This window comes from Grus americana, chromosome Z (genome assembly GCF_028858705.1).
Source record: "Grus americana isolate bGruAme1 chromosome Z, bGruAme1.mat, whole genome shotgun sequence".
Lineage (NCBI taxonomy): Eukaryota > Metazoa > Chordata > Aves > Gruiformes > Gruidae > Grus > Grus americana.
This window is the reverse complement of record NC_072891.1, coordinates 75,929,290-75,953,693: the sequence shown is the minus strand read 5'-3', so window position 1 is coordinate 75,953,693 and position 24,404 is coordinate 75,929,290. Positions and strand designations below refer to the sequence as shown.

Here is a 24,404-nt window from a genome sequence, read left to right as displayed (position 1 = left end):
TCGCCCATACAATAAAGAACACACATACACAGCAAATGACACGGTAACAGTGCTCAGCAAGTGCTGGCCGGTCACCACCTAGAGGTGCTCAAAGCCAGCTCTTCAGACATCTGGAGGAGGCAGCTTATGTCTGGGAGCTAGTGCACGAAACTGCTGTGTACTCAAAGGTAAGATGGTGGTGGTCTCCCAAAGACAAAAGCTGCTCAGAAGAAATCCTTGCCTTCTGGTTTAAACTTCTGAATGTCGGACAAAGCAAGCTCAACGCGTTGAGGCTACTGAGAAACAATTAACTGTTCATTAAAGTGTTATTAATGGCTCATCACAGCAATGTGAAAGCCAACCCTACATAAGCCCTACTGAAGTTTCAGCCCCAGAGCAAAGCACTTTCTTCAGTACCCCCTCCTGGATTCCCGACATGGTTTCACTGTGTAACACTTACTACGAGGCCAAGTTAAAGGCAGATTTTTATTTTCTCCCATTTCTTAGCAGAGAAGGAATTATATTTCAGTTACAATCTTCCAGAGTTACTGATAAAAAAACCCCCACATAGCCATTAGTATCTCTGCACACAGTGATAAGATTGTCTGTTACTCACACATTAAGTTCACATATTAAAGCTGGGTACACAGTGTAGCATTACTTCAATTTTGCCTTTCCCATGTGTTTTGTCTCAAAAGCTGTTTAACCTTTCCACCCTCAGTATTTGTTTTGAAGAGGAGAGGAAAAGAAAGCAGACAGTAGTCAATATTTTCCTCTTTCCAAGCAGCACCATTACTGGTAACTTTTCAGAACAAGGTTTATAGCAACCGAGGGTCTAACTAGTGCAATCTGTAATAGGCAGTGAAAAGGACAACACCATACTGAGCATAAAAGTTTCCCAGTATTTCTAAATAACATTTCTTAGTTATTTGCAGCTGAAAAGCCAAAACCACCACAGTTCACATACAACTGCACAAGCTGAGACAGTGTCAATGTCAATTTTTTCTGGAGAAAGACAGCATTTGATTTAGAGTAGTTAATATTTAATAAAAATAACATTAAAACACAGGCCTATCAAGTTGCTTTCTAAGTCTGAGCATATATCAGTTAAGGAGAAACATATGGCATGTCTACAGCCAGTACTAGCGAGCTGCAGGACAGACATTCACTTACGCCTATGCACACAGAATACTGCTTCAGTCCACTGCTGGAATTGCCAGAACATATTATTTTAATACTACAGTATACCCCATCCTCTCACAAGAGTAACAGGCTGCATGGCACGCAGTCCTGGCTGCCAGATTGAAACATGACTCTCAGACCTGAGAGTGACTCATTTTAGACCAAATGGTACAACACACCAAACCTGACTTAGCATGCGAGAGACTTTATTTGCAGTTTTTAGTAGTGAAAGACTGCAGCTATCCTAATTCCCCAACACTTTGGGAACACGGGTTGCCCACAGAAGAGGCTCCTGCAAGCTATTTTGTCTTGAATCCTCAAAAAAATTGCAGCAAAGGAGAAAAAAAAAAAAAAAAAGAGGAGGGGGGAATTTCAGCAGCTTCTAATTTACTCACAGGCAATCAAAATGAGAAAGGTGTGAGCCTGGTTCAGAGAGAAATTCACGAGAAAAAAAGTTTAGACATTCCAAAATTTTTCTGATAAAGGGCTGTACAGAAAACTTTTCACACATTTCCATAGGAAGAAGCTGGCTTTTTTGGGGGGGTGGGGGGTGTGTGTCCGTCCCATTGTGGAGCTATTTAAAAAGAACATGCAGAAAGGAGCGAGAGGAAGAAACTTGGTCCCTCTGGTTCCACCTCTCTCTTCTCAGTGCAGTTTGCTAGCGGCTTTTGTCCCAAAGCTTCCCTCCTGCTCCCCACCCTCCCGGTCTTTCTCTAATACTCCGTACCCTTGTGCTTGTCATTCATCCTCTCTCTCCGTCCTTTACCTTTGTAAACACCACGGATACACAGACACAGCTCCCATCTGACTTTAGGCGGCTTCTTCGTCCGAAGGACTGAGGAAGTCAGGAGAGAGAGGTGGCAACCATTTTTTTTTTTTTTGCTAGGACTTTTTCCACAGCCTTAATTTGGTATAAATAAATCCAAAGAGACCTCACGGGGAAAAATTAAAAAAAAAAAAGAAAGAAAAAAAAATCAGGACAGTAAGCGAACAATAGCAGTACTGTTAGTGTAATCAAACAAGTGTCCATTACTTATTCCAGGCCAACCTCAGAGATGTTAGTCCAGCAGAAACAGCAGCCTGACCCTACGCCAACAGCCCATTAAAGCCCATCCCTAACGAGTCCTTCGCCGGACCCCGCCGCTCGCAAACGCGCGCCTCCCCCTCGCACTACTGCGCGCCCGAGAAAGCTAGCACCAGTTTCGGAAATACTAAAGAAAACACCCAAAAAGAGGAGGAAAAAAGGCGCGACGGACGCTGAGCCCTCGGGAAAAGGGAAGCGGGCACCTTCTCCCGGCCGGGGATGGCGGGATCCCCCGCTCCGCTCCCGGGGCCCGCCGCGGGGCGCTTACCTGCGGGGGCTGCGCGGAGCTGCGCGGGCGCGGCTGGAGGGAGCGCGGCGCCGCCGCCGGCGCGCACAGAGGGAGGGATGGGGGGGAGGGAGGGACGGGGAGGGACGGGACGGGCTCCCTCCGCCCCCGCTCCGCCCGCCTCCGCCGGGCGGGGGCCCAGGTGCGTCCCGCCCCGCCCCGACCCGACGGACCCCACTCCTGCCCCGGCGGCGGCCCCCGGCGGGGGAAGCGGCGAGGGAAGGCGCGCAGGGAGCGCCAGCATCCCCGGTCCCCTCCCGGCTGCGGGGCTGGCGGTTGCCCGCTCTTCACAGCACAGCTTGGCCGGTGGGGAAAGCTACCTACAGTAAAGGGCTGCGGGGTTTCGGGAAAAGGCTGCTTGGCGGTGGTGTGCGGGTGTTTCTGGAGCAACCAAATTTCTCCTCCTGCAAAAGCGTTCGGACCTCCTGCCGACGTCGGCAAGAGCCGTTTGGGAGCCCCAGTTAGGAGAAGACTCAATCTGTAGGTTCACCAAACCCTTATAGTTGGAAAGGGGCAGGGTTGCACAATGGATACTTTTTCCAGACTTAGAAGAGTTATTTTATTACACAAAAACTTCTTTCCCCCCACCCCACCAGTTTTTTACTGTGAAATAGTCTGATTTAGTTGAATTGCAGTAGCATCTAGAGGCCACTTTTGCATGTGCATGCATCAAGTGAAAAGATGGTGTATGCTGCAGTTAGTGTTCAGTGGCTGAACAGGCTGGACATTTCTAACCCCTGTATAGAGATTTCTAGAGAGATTATTTACAGCTATGTAAGCCATCAATGTCTCCAGCAGTACAAAAGCCCATAATGAAAGACCGAGCCCATTTAAAGTACTCATGTTTCTCAGGGAAACAGAAAGCAGCAGAGATAGTTGTCCTCAAGTCAGATCTTGGCTTGTGTACCATCAACACAGTGCTGACACTGGCTTCCATAGCTACTGACGATATCTGATGTATCACAGGTATTGTTATTAGAAATTTTCACTATCACTGTGGACAGGTCTCTTGCTGACATGGCTGGTTAGGAGCTCTTTCTCTTTAGGAAGGAATCAAATGCCTCTTTTTTTTTGTGTGTGTGTATGTGTGTGTGCGTATCAAAAATGGTTACGTATGTGTACAGATATGTATTTCAAGAAGACGTATGTTTTGTCCCCACACAACACCGGACCTTGTTTTGTACTTATCACTGTGACTTAGCACAGGGACTAGGCTTCAAAGTGCTGAAAATTCTTAAGTATTCAGCATGCCATTAACTTTGGAAAATGCTTGATTTAATCTTCTACCTGTTTTCAAAGCAAGCTACTAAGTGTTTGCAAGGGGTGACCAAGAAGCGTGTTGTGTTACAAGCTCTAATACCTGGTTTAACATCCATACACTAAATACTGTGACAGGTCTTAATAGTCTCCCATCTATGCACAGGCTATATCCAGGTTGGGCAGCAAGTGCAGGCTTGAAAGAATGTGCTCAAACTGTCCACGTGTCGTCCCCTGGTGGTAGAAATGGGATGACTTGCATCACCCACTGGTTGAAAAGCATGTCTTCAGAATGTAAAAATGATTTCTCCAGTGCTATTGCAATGTGTTTTTCTTATGTAGCTTCGCTATAAACCAGATTTTATGCATCTTTTTGGGACAGGAACTGCCTGCACATATCTAGAATTCCTGTCCTGTGCTCAGCCAGTTGCCCAGATACCACCATAACAACCCAGATCAACTTAAAAATAATCAAAGCTTCAAGCAAAGGATGAGCCGACAGGACTTACATCTCCATGGCAAGACCTACCACCCCAATCATGCAGGAGCATGCTTCAGTGGGACGGTGCGGGTATGAAGACACTTGGTGGGAAGAGCTACTGCATCTGCAAATTGGGAATTACCACTGCCTAGCCTCCATAAAAATCTCTCACCTAGTATGGTTTGCTGGCTAGGACCTTCTCAGTAGTGACTCTAGCTGCTGACGCTTGAAGGAAAATAGCAGTCCTGTGCTCATGAGGAAAGGCTGATCTGTGCATGAGATGGAATTATATGTAGGCAAAATGATGACACATATTTTAAAAAAAGTATTTCTGAGTATTACTGAACTGATGTAGTTAAAGCAGCAATTTTTTTCCAGTTGCCTTGCTTTCTGTTGGTGACTTCAGACATGCTTGCTCAGCCCTGAAATAGTGACTTGTCATTTATTCAAGGCTAATATAATTAATTCTCAGTCCTCCACTCTTGCTCTAGCTAGAAAATATAGGGAATCTTCAGTAAATCTTAAAAACAGGCAAATAGTGAAGGTCCAGGGGAGATCATGTGATCCAACAAAGTTTAATGAATGTAACTTCTATGAGACTTGGCTGTGCTGCTCCGTGGTCTGAAACGTGTTTATGTAATCACACACAGACGTACTGAATCGCATTAGATAGGGAAGTAGTCTTCACATCCTTCAGTCTGGAAAAACGTCTGTTTCCAGAACAAACCACATTAAGTTCCATGTGCTCAATTTTGTGAATTGATTCAAATCATAAGTATGCTTAACATGTACACACATTGATATATTTATATTTAATTCTCAGAGTTCATACAGTTTCAACTGAGTGTCCGCAAGATTAGTCATACAGACCCAGAAAAGTTAGACATCTAATTCCTCTTCAGCCTGGGCCTGGAAAGTACCTCTGATGTTTTTAATTCAAAAATAAGAATTCAGGGAATTTACAGTTAAGATGTCTCTTCACTCTGTCACTTCTCTATGCAGCATACTGTGGTGGTCTTTTAACAATGGATTATTTAATTTTGGATTAGAAATGTGCTGAATCTTTCAGTGCAGTGGATGCTTTGAAGGAAGTGTTAGATGAGACCACAATTAATAGTATCTTAGTGGGGGGGGGGGAAGGCAAGCTTCAGCATTATCTGAGATAGGAATAATTAGAGAACTTGAAAAATATTGTCAGTGTACACTTTTTATTGATCAGCTTTTAAGTATGTTTTAATTTCCTAAAACACCACCATCCATAGTGCATTGCTAAAGCATGTGTTGCAATGTGAAGAACAGCTCCAGCAATGCACGGGGAAAAAAAAAGTGCTCTCTGGAGTTTGACTTTTTGCTCATTTGCTATATACGGTCTATCCAAAGTCCAGTGCTCATGTGGAGGGGATCTGTTCAGAACAGGATGCAGAGGAATCTGAGCAAATAACGACATCACCCACAGTCGGAAAACACGCTGTTCTCCGGAGCAACTTCAGACACATCAGAAGTCCCACTGAAAGAAGGCAGCCCTATCCATAAAACCACGACATCTTTGTTCCATTGCAGTGCTTCTGCCCTCATCCAGTCTCCTCTGGCCTCCTGCTATGTATTTACAGCAGCAGCACACGACGTCTTACGAACCATAAACTCCTCTGAAACCTGGAAAGCTCTCAAGGCAGAAAGCAGTTTTTTCCATGCAGAGTGTCTCTCTCCCTGGCTTGGCCTCGTGCTGCTTGGACCTGAGCTTATCCTAACTCTTCTGCAGCACAGCAGTTTGCTGAAAAGGTAACATGACCATACAGCTCCTGCAAGACAAGCTTTGGCTTTTCATGGCTTTCTGCCCATGCCGGGTCCCTAGCAGAAGGACTGCAAGGCCATGATTGAAGGAAAAGTGGGTGCCCATGGGTGCCTGAGCATATTGTGGGTTAGGGATATACCCACAAAAGCAGACGAGATGGTTGTTCCCCATAGTCTCCGTGGCAAGATATGGGTCTGGTCAGGCTGTTTAGAGCAGTCTAACGCCAGAAACAGGAGCAGCACCTGTCCAAGTGACCAGTGCGTCGGTTCTTTGTGAAAGGGGCTTTGAGTTTGTCCTGGTGCTTGCACTGTCCACGTTGTCTTCAGATGGTTGCACCAGGGTTTGTAAGATGCTTCAGACAAGTTACTGTCAGAGATGCAAAAGAATTCAATGCATTACTGGCAAATCCAGTAATAACTCACACAGGACCATAAGCCTCAGCTTTACCGTTCTTATAACTCACGTAGCATCAGGTGCTGGGGCACACAAGAGTTGGTGGCTGTGTGAAGTGTAAGGTGCTTGTTTGGTTCGGGCACAGGGGAAGGAGGCAGCCTTTTAGAAGGGGAGGCTGGGAAGCTGACTATCGTGGCTTCACCGCTGTGGGGGAGGTGAGACAGTGAGGGGGAGCTATGAGTTTTGGGGTAAGGACAGAGACGGGGATGGCTGCAGGTTCCACGTGGGGAAAGTGGTGGTGGGAGGCTGGGGCCATGTGTCTCCCGTGGGAGGGCAGCAGTGTTGAACAGCCCCACGTGGCATCTGTCCTTCGGTTCTGAGGTGTGCCTGGGCACACCGCTGTTTTGGGGAAGTTCTGCATTTACGCAAGATGCCTGAAAGCCGAGGTAGCCACCAGGACACTGCTACTCAGTCAATGTTTTGTTTTCCAGGTTCTCTAAGAAACAGCATTTGTTTGTGGGGTGTTGAGGAAAGACTGGATGGTGAGTCTTGGTCTGATTTGTCTCTTCATCAGGAATAGGGCCCTGGTCTGCCATGAAAGGACTGAAATCCCCCTTCTCATGAGGATACAGGGTGACAAGGGAGAGCTTTACCCCCAGCAAGCCCAGCAGCAGCTGATGGGTACACTGCTTTAACAGACTTCTTCAGCACCTACCCCTCTGGCTCTAGCTGCCAGGTCCAGCAAATGTAAAAACCTCCCCCAAGAGAGATTGTTAGCTAAAGACAGCATCTAAAATACATAATTTATCCTGTCTGTGCCCTTTGACCTAGAACTGAATGATGTATTTCCACCAATAAATAGAATGCCATACTCCTTTACAGGATTAAAAAAAAATTACTTGGAAAAAGTCTGATGGATGCCTCTGTACTGTATATAAGTTTGCACATCAGTTTGGTCTGTTTAAATATCAGATCTTCAAAGAATTGCTGGAGCTATCATTTGAAAAAATTAATAATAGCGAGTGAATAACTCAGTCCTACATTAGAATTGCATTTCATTTGAGCTACAGTATTTATCATTAGTGTCTAAGTGTTGTTATTTTCATTGAAATATTTGCCGCTTCTCTCTCTTCCAGAGCTTTGGCACCACGAACCACTGAAACTTTTCCAAGAGGTGCTGCGTCCACAGTGGGATGGGGAACACGTATGTCCCCAAAGTAGAAGTGGTGTGAGACGGAAGCTTGAACCAAACAAAACTGAAAAAAAAGTCCCTTCCAAAATACAATATAGGACCTGTAATATTAACTGGATGGTAGAGAATTTGGATATTTTTAGTTAATGAAACCTCTTGCTTGATGGTAAGATTGTGTCGTTTATGTCTGCACAATAACAGCCCCAATGCAGAACATATGAATGCCATATGGCTGGAACTGTTCCATTAATGATCTGATGCTTTCATTGTTCTGAATTTGATTTTGTAGCTTTTTGCTTATAATGATTTGATCGCACCATTAAAAACCTTCAATAACCTCCTGATAAATTATTCAGTCCTCATAATGCAAAAGAGGAGAGATGCCTCTCAGCCTCCACTTTCCACTGGCCTTAAATGGAACCTGCAGGTGTGCAACACCTCTGGCAGTCAGGCTGATGAATACATTTCATGCTGTTTTCTTAGTGCTGCCATTTAAATAATGTATGCAGGACCCACACACATTATATTCTTCTAAGGCACAGGAAAATTTTTTCCAGGTGACACTCCATTAGAGTCAATGGGGTTACCCAGTGATGAATATGCAGGACAAAATAAACCCCCAAAACCATAGGTGTGTGTATGTAGAGAGAAATTCCTTACAGATATGTGAAAATACAGGAACAATGTCAGGCACTAGGAGATACAGTCTTCCCCCAGAGCACACGCCTCCTTCATTAAACATAATTCCTATTACAATAATCTTCCCAGTCTCCAGGTTTAATTAATGAGCAGTCTAGGAATCCACTTGTTGTGTATGTTACCACAGGCACACTCATTTTTCTGGCTTACACACCTCCTCTGTAAACTTGCTCTCAACTCCAACACTGGCTGCATCTCCACTGTGGCTCTGCAGCCACCCTTTGTCACAGACAGAGCTGGTGTAGTTAGGTCACAAACATCTCTGTCCTCTGTGGCTTGTCTCTGATCCCCATGTCTGAACAGAGCTTATGGACAGGGTCCTGCCAAAGCTGGGCTTCTGCTGTACATCTACCTCTGAGATGCTGGAGGGGCTCCAATCTCTAGTGCCAGAAGTGAAGCCAGATCTCTTATTTCTTCTTTTACTTCCATTTCATTTCTTTTAAGGTTGTACTTACTAAGCAAGCTAAAAATAAACTTAAATGAAATAAAGAAAACAGGGAGGGGAAAGAAGGAAAGTAGAGGCAGGTCGATGCAGACTGGGGACACGCTCTGCTTTCTTCTGATCCCCGGGGCCCCTATGCCCCCTTTTTCACCCAGCTCCCACAAACCTCCCCTGGTGTTGGTAGGGACTAGTTATCTCTGATACAGCTTTTTGGGGTAGGGCCACACTGAGAAAGAAGCAGAGGTCAGGTGGCAGAGGGCGATATTGGTGTCCACTGTCCCTAGCATGAGCACAGGAGTACAAAGGCAAGCTGGGATGGGGAGAGGCAGGGGTACGAGGTGGCAGAGCTGGCAGCCCTTTTCTCTAGGCACCCCTTTTCCCTCAGCAGAACACAGGTTTTTCCCGGGATGCTCTGTGCGGTTTGCTCCTCCTAGACTTCAGCATTGTATCAGCAGGGGCTGACCTCCAGCGTGGAAACCAGGCTGTAAGGATGTGATTCAGCCCACCATCTTGTTCCTGGTTCTGCCTGGGACACTGTGGGGTATCTAAGACCTGGCCTGCAGGCGTTGGGTGCACAGGGGAGGTGCAGGAAATCCTCCTGTGTCTTTCTGGAATAGGGTGAGAGGACACTCTGGGGCATCCCAGAGGGAAACAGACATGTAGGTTTGGATCCAGTTCCCCACCAAGGAATGGAGACATCTCAAGGCTTTGTCCATCTCCATGGGAGCAAAGCCCATGTAATCCAGAAACCCAGCTGCTGCACCCTTACCAGTGCTCTGCTCTCCGATCCACAACATTGCTTTCGGATCAGGCTGATGCCGCGCACTCAGTGAAATGCCTCCTCTCCATCTCACACAAATACGGAGGAAAGACCTGGGGTCAGCTCAGCCTCGTTAGTTAATGATTGAAGGCCCTGGTTGCCTGCTGCTATCTGTTGCCATTTAGGGTTGAATCACTGCTCATGTTTACAAACCCACACGTAATATTTGCAGCATGTGTTTACAAATGTTCTTGTAGTTCCTTTGTGCTGCTTTCACAGAACAGGCAGAGTAAGGGCTACAATGAAAAACAAGTAGAAAGCTATTCATTTAACACCAGTGGAGTGGGGGAACAGACCCCTTGACCTCATCAACTAAAGCCACTTTAAACGTGATGAAAGTTTAACCCCATATTTTTAGCTGATGAGCACACCTTCTCTGACGTCACATCTGCTTTTTCAGCAGCTGCCAGAAGTTGTTTGGCTTGGACCATGGTTTTCAAAGACTTCTGGATGCCCAGGTCTCATTTCTAGTAGCAGGAAGAAGGTGTCCAAAGTGCAGAGGGAGGCCTGGCAATTTCCATGGGAAGTCTCTGGAGACATGCTCGCCCTGATGGTGACCTCCTCAGCGTCAAGACAAACCAGAAATAGCTCCAGTTCTGGCTTTTGCGCTGTGCCATGAAACAAACATAGGGCCATGTAAGTTTTTAATTTTTGCATTCAGGAGCAAAAAGCCTCCCAAGCAGGACAGAGCACAGAGTCGCCCAAACAGGGGCAGGGAGGAGGCTCAGGAGGGCATGCAGCTCTGAGGGGACACTGGAGTCAGAAACAAGAAGAGTAAAAGTAAAGGAACAACAATGCATCAACCCAGTCCCCTGTGCCACACACCGCATCACCAAAGGGGCCGAGCAAGTGTGGCAAAGAGAGCAAAAAGGGAGGAGGAAGGTGTAAGGACCAAAGCTGAGATTTTTCTCGAAGTGCTTGTTTACTTGTTTTTATTTCTCAATAGCAGAATCGGTAACTAGAAGCTTTTTAATTGGCAATAAATTAAATTGGTTGAAATTTCCTGTACAAAACTGGATTTCTTGGCCTGTGACAGAGGGAAGCTGTCTGGTGGGAAGAAGAATATGGGTTGCTTATTTCTATAGTTTTGTTCATGGAAGTAATGGATGTCAGATTGTTCAGGACTAGCAATACTTGAATTCAAGTCCTTGCTCTACCATGCCTTAAGATCTTCAAGCCAAGAGTATGTAGGTGTTTTTATGGAAAACATGCTTTATCAGTCATCAGTTTTGCACACAAAGGATGAGTGGCCAAGGAAACGTCTGTGGCAGTTATTATACTTAAGGTTAGACTTAATTATTTTTCCCTGAGCCTTCAAATATATAAGTTGAATGAAAAGGGCCAGCCTGATTCTGTATCAGCCTGGGCAAGAAACATCCTGCCTTCCAGAAAGCAATAACTGTGTTAAATGGAAGGGAAAAAAGTGTGCTGCATTACAGGAGCAAGGCACTGACCTTTCCAGAGGTTAACAGGCAAGGCATAAAATGGAGATTTTTTGTTCATTAGGAGGAAACATGAGAGCGTAATTAGATACAGGTCGTGCTGTATGGTTTTGCCTACTACTAGTATTCAACACAGTAGACTAGAAGTTGTTACTCACTAGTTTAGGGATTGAATTAATAATTGGAACTTTAACAGTGAGTGATTAAAATAGGCACTAATTTTTTTCCCCGTAGGAGTTAGGAGACCAACCTGCAATTGAGTGTTTGAGCTTAAAATCAGTTGAATAATGGTAACTTAGAAAAAAGTCGGGTTTTTTATTATTTGATATTATAGGCAACGAGGAGGAGCATACACCATTCAAATATATCATTAGGTGGATGCAACAGTAAGAAGCAATAAGAAAACTATAAGCATACCACCTGAGACTGATCTGTTCAAATTGTCCTGGAACATGTTCATAGAAGACCCAGAGCCAAAATTCAGTCTCCATCTCACCAGCTGTGAATGAAGGCTGAAAACAAAGACTTTTTCTTTCTTTGAGGTAGTTCCATACACCCTGTGAAGGTTAACAGGAACTGCAGAAACCTTTGCCCTACAGGAAGGTGGAGTTAGAAAAAACACATTATTAAAATGCTCTACCAGGATTTTGGTCTTTAGCACCTACAGCCTACATGGAGACATTGAAACTATTTGATTTTTCCCCTTCTCAGCAAAAATTCTAATGAAAGTTGTAAAATGTTGAGGTTGAGCAGGAAGAAGTAGGTCAGGGTGCAAGGCTGTTCAACTTTATATAGTGGGACCCTTACTGCTGAATTGCAAATGCTCACTGCCACATACTTAAGCTACTTAAAATAGAGGCTTCAAAAATCTGGCCTGTCCAGACTATTTTCTGCTGAAGGCCATGGAGTTATTGCTAGTTGGGAAGAACTTCTCAAGCCACAGGTTTGACACAGCCTCTTGGTCATAGAAATTACTCCTGACTCAGATGGCGTAATACTTGACTCACTGGAAAAAAGAAGCGTCACTGTGCCTCTTTCCATTCAGCTGGCATCTTCAGGACAGGATTCATAGCCTGAAAAAGACCAGAAATTCTCCTCCTTTTCAGACAAAATCTTCTGGGTACCATTTTGAGGCACTTGCTTTATGGTCACAGATCCATCATCCCAGCAGCTTATCTTACTTTCTGACACACAGTAAAAAATATATGTATTTGAAAATACGAGATTGCAATGCCAAGAAAGAAGGATTCCCCCTATGTGAATGCCAAGAATCAATCTTTCTTCTTGAAGGCACATTTGAGGATTATGAACAGGTGGATGAGCCAAGTGAAATCCACTCTTCACCCACGGTTCTTCCCAGCCAAGGGTAAACACAGGTGCCTGGCACCAAATCTTCTTGCAACTCAGAAAAGGTGAGTTTACGTGGTCCTGTAAGCACTGCGTAAGTGAAGTTACCTGTTGTGTGAGATATCTGAAAAATCTTGAGCCAAAGTGCTTAAAAAAATGAGAGGACTGGTATCATGTATAGTTTCTACATTTTAAATAAAAATCTGTATAATGTGCTAAGTAAGCCTATTGAATACCATGGTTTATTACACCTTCATGAACTTTGCTAGGACAGCTTTTAAATTTGTCGCATTAGAGGACATATTCTCAGTCAGACAATTCTGGACCCTATTGGTCTCTTTTTGCCTTTTGAACTGTGACCAGTTCTTCATCCCCAGTGTGATTCAGCCAAGCTTTTATTTACTTCAGTAAGTGAAAGAATACATTTTGTGGTGACCTAATACCTAACAAGAAGATGTCCATAAAGTCATTCCCCCAGTAACATGCATAACTTCCGTGAACTCCAGAAATCAGTTACTGCCCCAAAATACACAAGTCATGTAGCCAATGATGAGTTAATGGTTGAGGTCAAAATAAGGTTCTCAGTGTCAGGAAAGGGCTAATGTAAGTTAAGTGGCTTTACATGAAGAGGTCCACACCACTGTCTGCACGCCTACGTAGCTCGGTCTGTGACTCCCATTAGCACTTGAAAGGAGTGTGACACAACAAAATCCCTCATCTTCAAAATAGGAATACACCCTTGTATTTTAGTACATTCCCGGGAAGCCTGGAGCAATGCACTCCTTGTGACTTGGGGTGGGTGGTTTCCAGATGCTCTTTTGGTCAGTCAGTCAAGCAGGGATTGCGCACAGTGCTGCTCCTCAAATTGCAACCCTCCTCACACTGCTCATTCAGCAGAACAAATACCCGTGCTCCTTGGGATGAAGTTTAAGAATAAAAGGCAGCAGGACTTCCCCATTCTGCTTCCTACTGAGTCAGGAGCTTGGGCTTTGTTACGCCAAAGATTTATTTGCTTTATATTGCTGGAAGTACGAAAAGATTCTGGGTACAAGAAATAGCAGACTTTGTCTCAGAGTAAGGAGGCTCCCTGTACAGAGTAGGAAGAACTCCTTTCAGCATCCTTGGCACGATGAGAATAGGCCTCTCTGTCTTCCATCCCATTCCATTCTAGCCTCCACTCTGCCTCCCAGAGTCTACCAAGAACAATAAATCTGCTTCTCTTCTACCCACACATGGATTTTGTCTGGAGGAGGATTATCTTCAGGTGGATAATGTGGGGTTACCTGTAAAAAAAGCATCTGTCTTCTAAAAAATCACCATCCTTAGAAACTCCCATCAACTAAGAGTGATGGAGACAAGGCTGGAGGGAGGAGAAGTGGGGGAGGAGGGTGCCATGTGCAGCTCTGTGGTCCATCTGTGCGCTGGACACCTGCTGCAATCTAGACCAGCTCCCAGGATTTGTGGAGGAGCTCAGGGAAGAGGTTTCAAGGAGGGTGAAGCTGACAACAGAGATGCTCAGCGTATGGGGTGCAGAGAGGAGCTTTGAAAAACTCTGAAATTAATCTCTGCAGTCCAAAAAAGTTATAATGCCTTTTATGCTCCTTTCAAATGCTCCATTTAAAGCAATAATGCAAAACTTGGTGAAAGCAACAGCAGGGATTGTGAATTCTTTGGGGCAGAGACTGGGTTTTGACAGTCTCTAGCAGACTGAAACATCAGTTTTGAGCCGAACCCACGAGTATTATAGTTTTTTTTTAAAAAAAAAAGTATGCCACCCCATACATCCTGGGCTGTTGGAAGCGTATGACTCCTGGGTTTGAGTTTCAAATGACAAAGTACAAAGTTTCAATTTCAAAGTACTTTGGCATTGAGCATCATTACTACTAACCACATGCCTTGCTACCCACTCTTATTGATGCAGACATTGTCCTGGCTTCACTTAACCTCTATGTAAACTTGCATTTCAGTGTCATAATGTCACAGACATGAATTAGAGCCCCTTGATGACATCATAACCATGAGACTTGCCTTGCTTTGCTAACTGGGAGTGGAAATGTCATGCCTGACTTTCGGCGATGCAGAAGACAGTACGTGCAGTGCAGGGACATAGAACAAGGGGGTGAAGTAGGGGCCTCTGTGACAAAAGGAAACCAATCTCCAACAACAAAACGAAGCCTGTGCCAGGATTTTAAAACGATCATGTCACAGCTTGGAGCCGCTCTGTAAAAGCTCCACCCACCGCTGTGCAATGGCAGACTTGACAGCTCGCGGGCGGCAGAACTGTAAAAAGCCAGGAAACCATCAAATAAGCACAGCTGTAACCCATAAAGTCCCCCTTCTACCCTGCAGCAAATCTGAAAACAGCCTAACCTTAAACATTCCTCCTCCCCTGGTCCACAAGGCACGTGAGATATGGATGGCTTGAGGCTGAGGACTGGGAACACCAAAGATGCAAATTCAGTTATCGAACCCTCTTCTAACTCCACCATTGTTAGTTTGGCTGCTGCCATTCAGAAAAACAGTGCTAAGGAGATGCATTTGAATTACACAGAGCAAAAAGACTGGGAATACAGCAGAAATCTTGGAAGGCTGTATAATATTCTGAGATTATAAAGCAGACATTTATAAAAAGACAAAAAGAAAATGGAATTTTGCAAAAACAAATATCTAGCATAATAAAATAATAATAAAAAACCTTTTGTCTGCAATATTATCCCACGGGTTTCATTGTTTCCTCTTGCAAACAATGTTATGTTGAGAACAGACAAAATTTCCATTTAATCCAAGGAAAATCCATTTTAGAGTCATCTATTTGCTACAGGAATAAGGGGTCAGCACAGATGAGTTGTATTTTTTTTAAAAAAAGTTTTCCCCATATCTGAAAACCATTTCCTATGATGAGTGTTTTAAAAGCAAGCGTATTTCTCTTTCATTTTTGTAAAGACTAGAGTCATCAGTGATGTTATAAATTTGGAAAAGAACCCCCCATCTCTCCTGCCAGCAGCAAAATACATGTTTTGTTCTGTAGCTGTGACTGATTTTAGATTTCATATTAAGATTTGTTCAACACATGATTAGCGTACCTGAGCATTTCAGTGAAAAAAGGCAGGCTGGCATTCAAAGGCTGAGGTGACTGCTTGAGGCAGAAATGTTCACACACAAAGACACACATTCCTCCTCCTTATTCAGGTGTCTTCCTTTCAAAGTACATATAGTCACCGACCTCCTTTGTCTTTTCATCTGTGTCTACTTAAAAAGGCCGGACAGTTTAGGCTGTGTAAAAGACTTCTAAGATAAGTCTGATAAACACCTCTGTCATACTGAATATCGCCTGTAATAAGTTATTCAGGGTGGTTTACATACAAGACCACATTCTTGTGGCTGTGAGAGGTAAGCATGGGACAGAAGCAACTAGCACTGACCTTGCCAGAGTAGAGCATCATCAGCATGGGTGGGAAAGCCATTAATCCTTTACAACAGATGAATGCATAAAGAAAAACAAGCCATAGCAGTGTTAAAGGGTTTGTGTCTAGGCTGAAAAAAAAACCAGGAAGTAAATACACATCTCTGCTCTTTTGATTAACATTAAACTGTGTAGCAGTTGCCTTGTGCTGAAGTGAGCAATAGGTTCTGCGAAAGCTCTTGTGACTTACGACTACTCAAGTGCTTGTCTCTTGCTCACCTGCTTGCTTACGCTTCACTGCTTCCTAGTCCTTTACTGGCAGGTCTGGAAATTATTTCTACTGCAGCAGCACCTCCTATTCTCTCTCCAGCTTCCCAGGCTCCACTTATGGGGATGAGGGCTGCATTGTGCCAGACGTATACACTACAACAGAAATTCACAGTCTCCATAGCTTGCAATCTAAATAAGCAAGACCTGCAGAGAGCAGGAGGGAAGGGTTATATTCCCCATTAAGAAATGGGGCATTTAGTGATTTGCTCAAAGTTGTGCATGTAATTGCTGTCAGAGCTAAGAATTGAAAACAGGACTCTGAAGCTCCCAAGTGCCAGAATGACAAAACTAGACTTGTGCAAAATTTGCTCAGCTCTGATTAAAGGAAATAAAAATGTACCTTAAAAAAGAAAGCCAAAGGTTTTATGTTTGATATATATCAACACGTGCACAAGTAACATCCCTCCTTTCTCAAACCCAGATTCCATGTACAGATACGCATCAAGATGAATTCAGAGTTTAAATGGGTGAAGTTTGGTTTATTCCCCTGGAGCTGTGCCTGTTACATATGGCTGACCTAGAGGTATTATGTCTTTGACATCGTACTTCGTTAATATTTTTGTACACATGCATCTGCACCACAATCTCCAACTGCTGTCTATTACTCTGTTTTTCAGTTGTTTAAACTTTTCACCTTCCTGCTGAGTTCCTAATGGAACAGATTCCTAATGCTCTGGTTTCTGGTTTCTGGTGTGGTTGTTCGGGAGTATTTTATTCTTTATTTTTTTTTAAGGTTTGCACAGATTGTCCAGTGCTTTGAGCAAAAGCTTTAGGAATATATATATAACAGTGGGACCAATCCTTTTGCCCTTCCTCATTCTGAGGTTCCTCTTTTGGTTTTAAGAGCAGAATCTGCCAAGCAAGACACTACTCAGCACAAATAAAGTTGGCAGGAAGAGCCATTAAGCAGAAACAGAACTCCTGTCCTTCAGCCAGAAGGCATTATAATTTCTGTGACAAAGGAGATCATGTTGCACTGTTGTTCCTACAGTCACAATAAAAGGAGTAGTCAGTTCTCAGAAATATGTGATTTTATTTTAAGCAGTTTTGCGTGGTAGCTAACACTGTGGTAGCTGAGCTAACACTGCAACTAGGCCCCTGCAAAGAAGAATCAGAAATAAACCTCGAGGGTTAGATCCTCTTGCCCCTTTTGGTCTTTAAAAATACAGCTGGAGGGGGCCGGGAGTAGCACACTAGCCAGCTGTGACTGTGTGAGGATTGCACCCGCACAGGTCAGTCTGAAAGCAACCTCCAAAAACGTCTCCACAGGACACAGCTATTGAAAATGCTTGATCAGATGCTTCAGGTATCAACATTCAAATTTATTCTAAGTTACACCTTCTTGTTCCTACAATACAAAAGTGTCCTGGTTTCAGCTGGGACAGAGTTAATTTTCTTTCTAGCAGCTGGTATAGGTCTGTGTTTTGGATTTAGGATGAGAATAATGTTGATTACACACTGATGTTTTGGTTGTTGCTAGGCAATATTTGCACCAAGTCAAAGACTTTTTAGCTTCTCATACTGGCCCACCAGTGAGGAGGCTGGGGGTGCACAAGAAGTTGGGAGGGGACACAGCCAGGACAGCTGACCTCAACTGACCACAGGGATATTCCATACCATATGACATCGTACTCGGTATATAACTTGGGGAAGCTGGCTGGGGGTTTAGACCGTGGCTCAGGAACTAGCGGGGCATTGGTGGTCTGCACGTGTTGAACAACCGTGCTATGCAACAGTTGTTTTGTTTATTCTTTTATCATTATTATTATTCTCTTCCTTTTCTGTCATATTAAACTGTCTTTATATCAGCCCATGAGTTTTACCTTTTTTCCCCCAATTCTCTCCCCCATCCCACTGAGGGGGTAGTGAGCCAACAGCTGTGTGGTTGTTTTAGCCGCCAGCTGGGTTAAACCATGACAAAAGGGCACTAACTTAACCTGCTCGGCACAGTGAGAGGCAGGTGCCAGCAGGTCTGTGCCATGCTAACCACCTCCTTAGACTGAATTTATGGACAACACCTTTATGACCCCAACTTTTCTTCTGAAACATGATCTAAACCTTTAGAGACTGGGGAAAACACCATGGAAAATGCAGAGTAGATGCAGTAACGTAAGGCAGAGCATGTACTGGAAAAGAAAGACAGTGCTGAGAGAAGCTCCTGCTTTACTGAGGAATGGATTTGAGAGGAAGGAGAAAGGCACACTGGAAGAATAACTGACATTATCCAGAGATGACACAATACAAGCTGCATGTGGAACAACTGGATATCGACAAAGTGAGCAAGAACTGGAGAAGCTAAAGGACATGGAAAACTTTTCAGGAAAGAAAAGCACTGCAATGAAAACTTGCAAAGCTCACTGAAAAACTGGAGGTAGGGGGAAGGGCCCAAGAAAGCAGTCAGAGCAGGGAAAACCAATGCAAAAAAGGTTAGTGAAGATCTAGTGATTGAAGCAGAAACTGCAGGAAATGCAGAGCCTTCTGCCAAGTGACACTCTGCAAAAGAATAAATGGGCCAATTGAAAGCAAAGATGGAAAACATCCTCAAGTTTGGGTAGAAAAACACAGAAAAGATTAAAAAAAAAGTAAAAGGCACAGGACTTTCAAACGGAGTCGGTTCCACCTTAATACAACATCCAATGAAATATGGGAACTTAGCCAAGATATCATTAATATCACTCCAATAGAAATGTCAGAAATACAAGCTGCAATTGAGAAGATGAAAAACAATAGAGAAGCAGTCAAAAAAGTCTGAGCAGTAATGCTAAGGATATGTGACATCCACCACTTAAAAGAAGCCATGGCAGAGCTCGGCAGCAATGCCCGAGAAAGAAAAAAGATTCAGCACACTGGAAACACAAAATCGTTTTCAAAATGCCCCAAAACGGAGGGGATCACAGGAACCATGATGCCTGGAAATGAGTTATGAGCTGTATTTAATGTGAAAAGTTTTCTGAAAGTGCTGCACCCCATGGGGTAAAAGGAGCAGTGGATGGAAAGTTTTGGGAACAGTCTGGATATAGGCTCAGCCCTGTAGAAACCAGATACATCCACTTAGCCCACTGTAGATGTATGCAAAACAAATCACTGTATTTCAAAGCTCCCAAAATAGCTTGAAGAAATCTTTTCTATTGAGTGTCTTCTGGTCCTACAGAAGCTCAGCTGCTGTTAATAATAAGGGAAAGTGAAGTGCTGTATCAGAAAAAGAGTAAACAGTGATTTGGCATGAACACTAGTACAAAACGTGGCTGCATTTCCCTTCCATTAATAGTAGGACTTGCCATGGATAGACCATGAATGTATGCACTGACAATACAAACCCTAGTGATTGTGGATTGGCAATAGTTGCTGAGATGACCAAGGCTTCATTGCTGATACGCCCCTGAACGACAGCTCCAGGGAGTGAAGAGTAAAATCAGAATGCCTGTAAAGGAAAAAACAGGTCAAGCAAAGCTCAGATTCAATTATTCCAAAGAGATTATCCTTAAAAACTGGCTTCTCAGCAGAAAACATCAAGAAGATAAAAATTTTACCTGAGTAGTACAGTAACAGCTAACAGAAATCACAAGAAAGATGTGAAATTAAGAACAGGAAAGGTATCTGCAGTATTCACTCAGCTTAACACAGCAGTCTCCCAGAGGCACAAGGAAAGGAGGAACCTTTAAGAAGAATTTTTCCCAGGGAGAACGGATACATGACCTCACCTTCAAAAGAGACGGAATCAGCAGTTAAGGAGAAAGCAAAGCTGGAGAGGCAAGTTCCGGCATCATTTCCGAGGAGACACTACCTCTCCACTTTTGATAGCATAAATGTCCATAGGTACAGCTAATTGCCGCAACACTCCACAATGTCCAAGTTCTCAGGAGTTCTCAGAAAAAGAAAGGCTAGATGTTTGCATGGCTGCTTAGAGTATGTGCACCCTACATAGATTGTTCTTTCAAAGAGATAAAAGTAACTATACTAAAATTTCCAGCCTTTCTGGCCAGGTGATGGGAGATAGTTGTTATGCCATGGCTGTGACCTGTAATCATACCTATTTTATGTGCTCAACACATCTAGTAGTTCCCTGGAGGGTGTGCAACCTCAAGTTGACTGCACTGCACATGTGCAGAACTAAGTTCCTGAATACTTTGAAAGGCCTCTGGGAAAAGCTGGGGGCAGACCACCACCAGAATAACACATGCAAATTACCCCTTGCTATCCTCTTTATGCACCTGACAGCTGGCTGGATATATTTATCTCATGGCAGCAGCACAGTCCATGTTGCTACCTTTGTGGGGAGTCCTGTAACTCCTCCTTATTCACATGGCAGACTCGTTTTCTGGTTATAAAATATTATCAGATCCAAATGAGACTTAAATTGCAGCTATTGTTAGTTGACTGGGTTGTTGGTGTTGCTTTGTCAGAAACAATGGGAATCTGCTGCTTCTTTTGGAGGACACTCTCATAAACACACTTCCCTGATTTCTTCACCACAAGCAACTGGCAGGTGAGCTGCCATACCTCCACGGTGGCTTTTCAGCCTCTCCTTTACTGCCTCGCAGCCAGCTAGGCTACAGAGCACTGCTGGCATGGATGCACTCCTTTTGCATCCATCTCACTCCTTTTCCCATCCGTTTTGCAAGGTGGCATTTCTGAGTGATTTTTTGTAATTCCCTAGAGCGGATTTGGGATGTGCTGCTCAGCTTCTCATAGTCATTTTCCAATCGCTTCAGTGCACCAGGGTAGTTATCCCCTTATCAACACACTGGCATTTGTAACAAGGCCCATAGTTTTGGGGAAAGGTTATCTCGACCCTTCTGCTGGTGCTGCTTACCACTGGAGGTCTAAGTCAGTAGCAGGCTGAGATTTTTGCAAAGTTTGCAGAGTTTCACTCAAGGATGTGAGACTCTGCTGCCTCCTCCAATATGGACAGGAAACATTTACAGATGCTCCCAGCAGAGTCTTCAAAGGGTAAGGCAGGAAAACACGTGGCGAACATGTGGACTTGTGGGGGGAGGGGCTGGTTCTGCTGCGATGGATATTTTTTCCTCTGTCAGCTTGTTGTGATACAGATAGCAGAGTCTGCAGGAATAGTGGGGCTGTGCCTGGGAGCGCAAGTTCTGCTCGTGCTGAAGCAACAGGCAAAACTGCCATTGCAACTGTTTGCATTGCCAACAGCTATAAGCTACAGGTTGGCTTTAGTTGAACAAACATGGTATTGCAAGGAAAGGTGAGCAAGTTTTCTAATGAACATTTCCTTGGCCTTGAGGTTTGTCACTTTGTGGAAGCTTAGGCAGCAGAGAGAGAAAGAAATGGAACTCCTCCTGCTTTGCTCCACTGCTTTTTGCTGAAGGCTAATTATCAGTTTTATGTTGCAGTTGTATCACTGATTATCCCAAAGTTAATTAAATCATTGCAATCCTTAGAACCCCAAGCAGTTGGGTTGCCATATTTAACCATTGTATTTAATCAGTCAGTAGCAGAAGGAAATTCTTCTTTAGAGCAGAATATGCTCTGAATCGCTCAGCCTCTCCTTAGATCTTCCAATACCCAGTTTCTTAAAAGAACAGCTCTAGTTTGCAAGCAGAAGTCATGTAAAGATCCCTTCTGCTTGTTCTTCATGCAAATAGCACCACAGGAGTCCACACTCTTTGCCACTCATGACTCTGCACTGAACATAATGTGTACGCAGAGTTATTTTATGTCTCTGGCTCATCCCGTGCTTGAAGAAGCAAGCTGTTTCTTTCTTTCTGCCTTGATCTTCAGCTCAAAGAGCAAAGCTTTGCCTATTGTATGCATGTAGAACTATTTCTTATGTACTCACATGACCTCAGCTGCTTCTGCACAACACAGTTTCACAAGGAAACTTTGTGCCATGACTGAATTGAAACAGGATTCCAAGACACCAGGAAAATGTGAAAACTGCCCAAGTGCCTTAGCAATATTTTCTATACTCAGTCAAAAACTGGGAAGGTTAGAAAGAGGCTGCCAGTCGTTAGCATGAAGAACCATTGTACCCAGCAGAGTGCTGCACGTCCTTCTTTATGACATGTGTCATTTTCCTCTAGCAAAGAAGCCATCCCTTTTTCTTCCTTTCGTCAGCTAAGAAGGATAGTTTTAAAAGAGCATGTCCGTTAGCCAAAATTGTCTCAGTATTCTCAGAAGTGAGAAAAGGAAAAGAAGCCCACATTTTTTCATGTGCAAAAAAGTTAGAAGTCTGTTTCTCTGGATATTGTTTGTCTCAATGATGCATACACTTTGGTATGAATCTGATTGATTTCATGAGCAAAGTAACAAAATGTTGGCCAATGTACACTACTTCTATTGTGCAGCAAAGTAGAGAAAATAATTGAAGATGGCTCCTTCTCAGTTACCCCGGGTGGCTCTTGAGTACTGGTTAGAATTAAAGCCAACAAAAAAACCCCAAAAAAACAACAACAAAAAAAATTTGTCACTGAAGCATCCAGACATGACTTGAAGTTCAGACCAGGAACAGAATAGGGGGAATGGAGATGACACATTTTTCATGTTCCAGAGTAAAGCTATACTCTGAGCAAAGAAAGGATGGGATAATCTTCAGACTCTGATTCCTTGGTAGGGACAAGATGTCTTGTAGGAACTGTGATATTCTGATATTTTGCATCTGGTCAACAACATTTTTGAAGTACTGGGAAAATCAGAGATGCGTGCAAGAAAAACAAGGAGCAGGGAAGACTTGTGCCACACGGGAGGGTCACGAGTAGCATGAGCTGTACACCTGCAGCACTGAATTACGAGCAGGTCAGAGGTAATGAGTGTAACAAATCACAGTTCCACAAGTACTTTTCATGCCATTTAACATCCTGTTGCTGTATAGTTCAGTGAGGACATAGAGCAATTGCACAACAAGTGAATGCAGCAGGTTTCCCTCTGACTTCACAAATTTGTGTACGGCCTGGAGTAATCTGCAGCCTCAACACATTTGAATTGTGTTTGAAAAAGCACTAAAGCATCCAGATGCTTAATGGGTCCTTTAAGTCTGTGGAATTGGGTTAGGGATGATGGACACAAATCCTTCCTTGTTGGGTTTTTCTGTAAGCTAATTTGGCTGGAAGAACAAAGTACTCCTATCTAATGGAAACAACTCCCTTCTCTGTCTTCATATCTCCATCTTGAAGTTACTCAAAAGATTCAGAAAACCCTGGGAGAATTCCAAATTTCCAGCATGGGAGGTCTCTCCTTTGAGTGCATTTAATTTCTTCCTATTAAAAGTCCAAATCCCTCTTTACTTCCCTGGGTCCTGTTCCTCCAAAATTAATTTAAAGTCTTGCATAGTCTGAGGTCTGGTAGGGGCATGTAATTGCAGCCTCTGTCTAAGAAATTCTTCAGAGAGAAAGGGCTGAGAAGCCTGTTAGTATGGAAATAACGACCCCACCAATATACCCACTCACAATCCACAACTGTGCAGCTTCATGACTAATATATTCTAGAATGTTTCTTTGCTCCCCATTTAGCCCTACAAGTTTATAGCCAGAGTTCCAGACACTTTTGCAAAAAACCGTGCAAAAAACAAGGGTTTTTTTTTAGAAAATAAAAATTTGTTCCATTCAAATTCTCTTGCCTTGCGTGTATAGCACAAACCTTTTCAACAGAAATAGCTTCTACAAAGCCAACACCCCTTTGGACTAGTCTGGACTCAAGTGTATATTAGGGGCAAACTGGCAAACTGTCAGGGGAACTCTTCCTTAAATTGGAGATACGTTCCCTCCACCTAATCTGTAGATGGAAGTTTTCCCTCAATAGCAAGAAAAAATGACTCTGAAGATCCAACTCACATTCTCCATGCAGTCAAGAGGAGAATATTTTTCAACAAAAAATTCTAATCATTCCAAATAAAGGCATTAGGTAAAGAGAATGGGTCAGTTTCATAATGCTGATGTTAATAAGGGGTACAAACTTCCACTTTTTGCTGGAGTGAAACAATGAGAGAAAACAGAGTCTTCAGAAATTCAGAAATCTGGGCTTTTAACATTCTGTGTCACATGGTAAAGGACATAATTGCTTGCAGAGTTCTTGAGAGTATGTAAATCCAGTAGAAAGTTAAGGTCTTTGCATGTTCGATACCAGTGCTTTCAAGAGGGATCTCGATAAGTTGTTGCAACCACACTACAATGAAGAGGTTGGGAAACAAGAACAGAAGAAATGCAAAGCCTAGACCGGAACTTTTGGGTCAAAGTAGAAGGCTGCATGAAAGATGGCATGCTGGAATCTGTGGCCTGTCCAGATTTACCTCTAAAGATGAGGATACCAATAATCT

General features: G+C 43.7%; 1 protein-coding gene and 1 long non-coding RNA gene across 6 annotated transcripts in view; one reads left to right on the top strand and one right to left on the bottom strand.

Moving 5' to 3' along the window:
- Window positions 1-24,404, bottom strand: part of LPAR1 (lysophosphatidic acid receptor 1) — a 136,036-nt gene that overhangs the window by 77,399 nt on the left and 34,233 nt on the right. For 2 of the 5 annotated variants that reach the window (XM_054809990.1, XM_054809991.1), the window contains exon 1: window positions 1,928-2,210. The exons of 1 other annotated variant lie outside the window; for it this stretch is intronic. The gene's annotated coding sequence lies outside the window, so the exon portion shown is untranslated. Of the gene's footprint in view, window positions 1-1,927; window positions 2,211-2,513; window positions 2,640-24,404 lie in introns of those variants that run through there. 2 more of the 5 variants (XM_054809987.1, XM_054809988.1) reach the window with 2 other exon arrangements.
- LOC129199467 (uncharacterized) lies at window positions 4,290-7,983 on the top strand. Its single transcript, XR_008574672.1, has 3 exons — window positions 4,290-6,048; window positions 6,946-6,996; window positions 7,591-7,983. It is a non-coding gene; the product is annotated as an uncharacterized LOC129199467 (long non-coding RNA).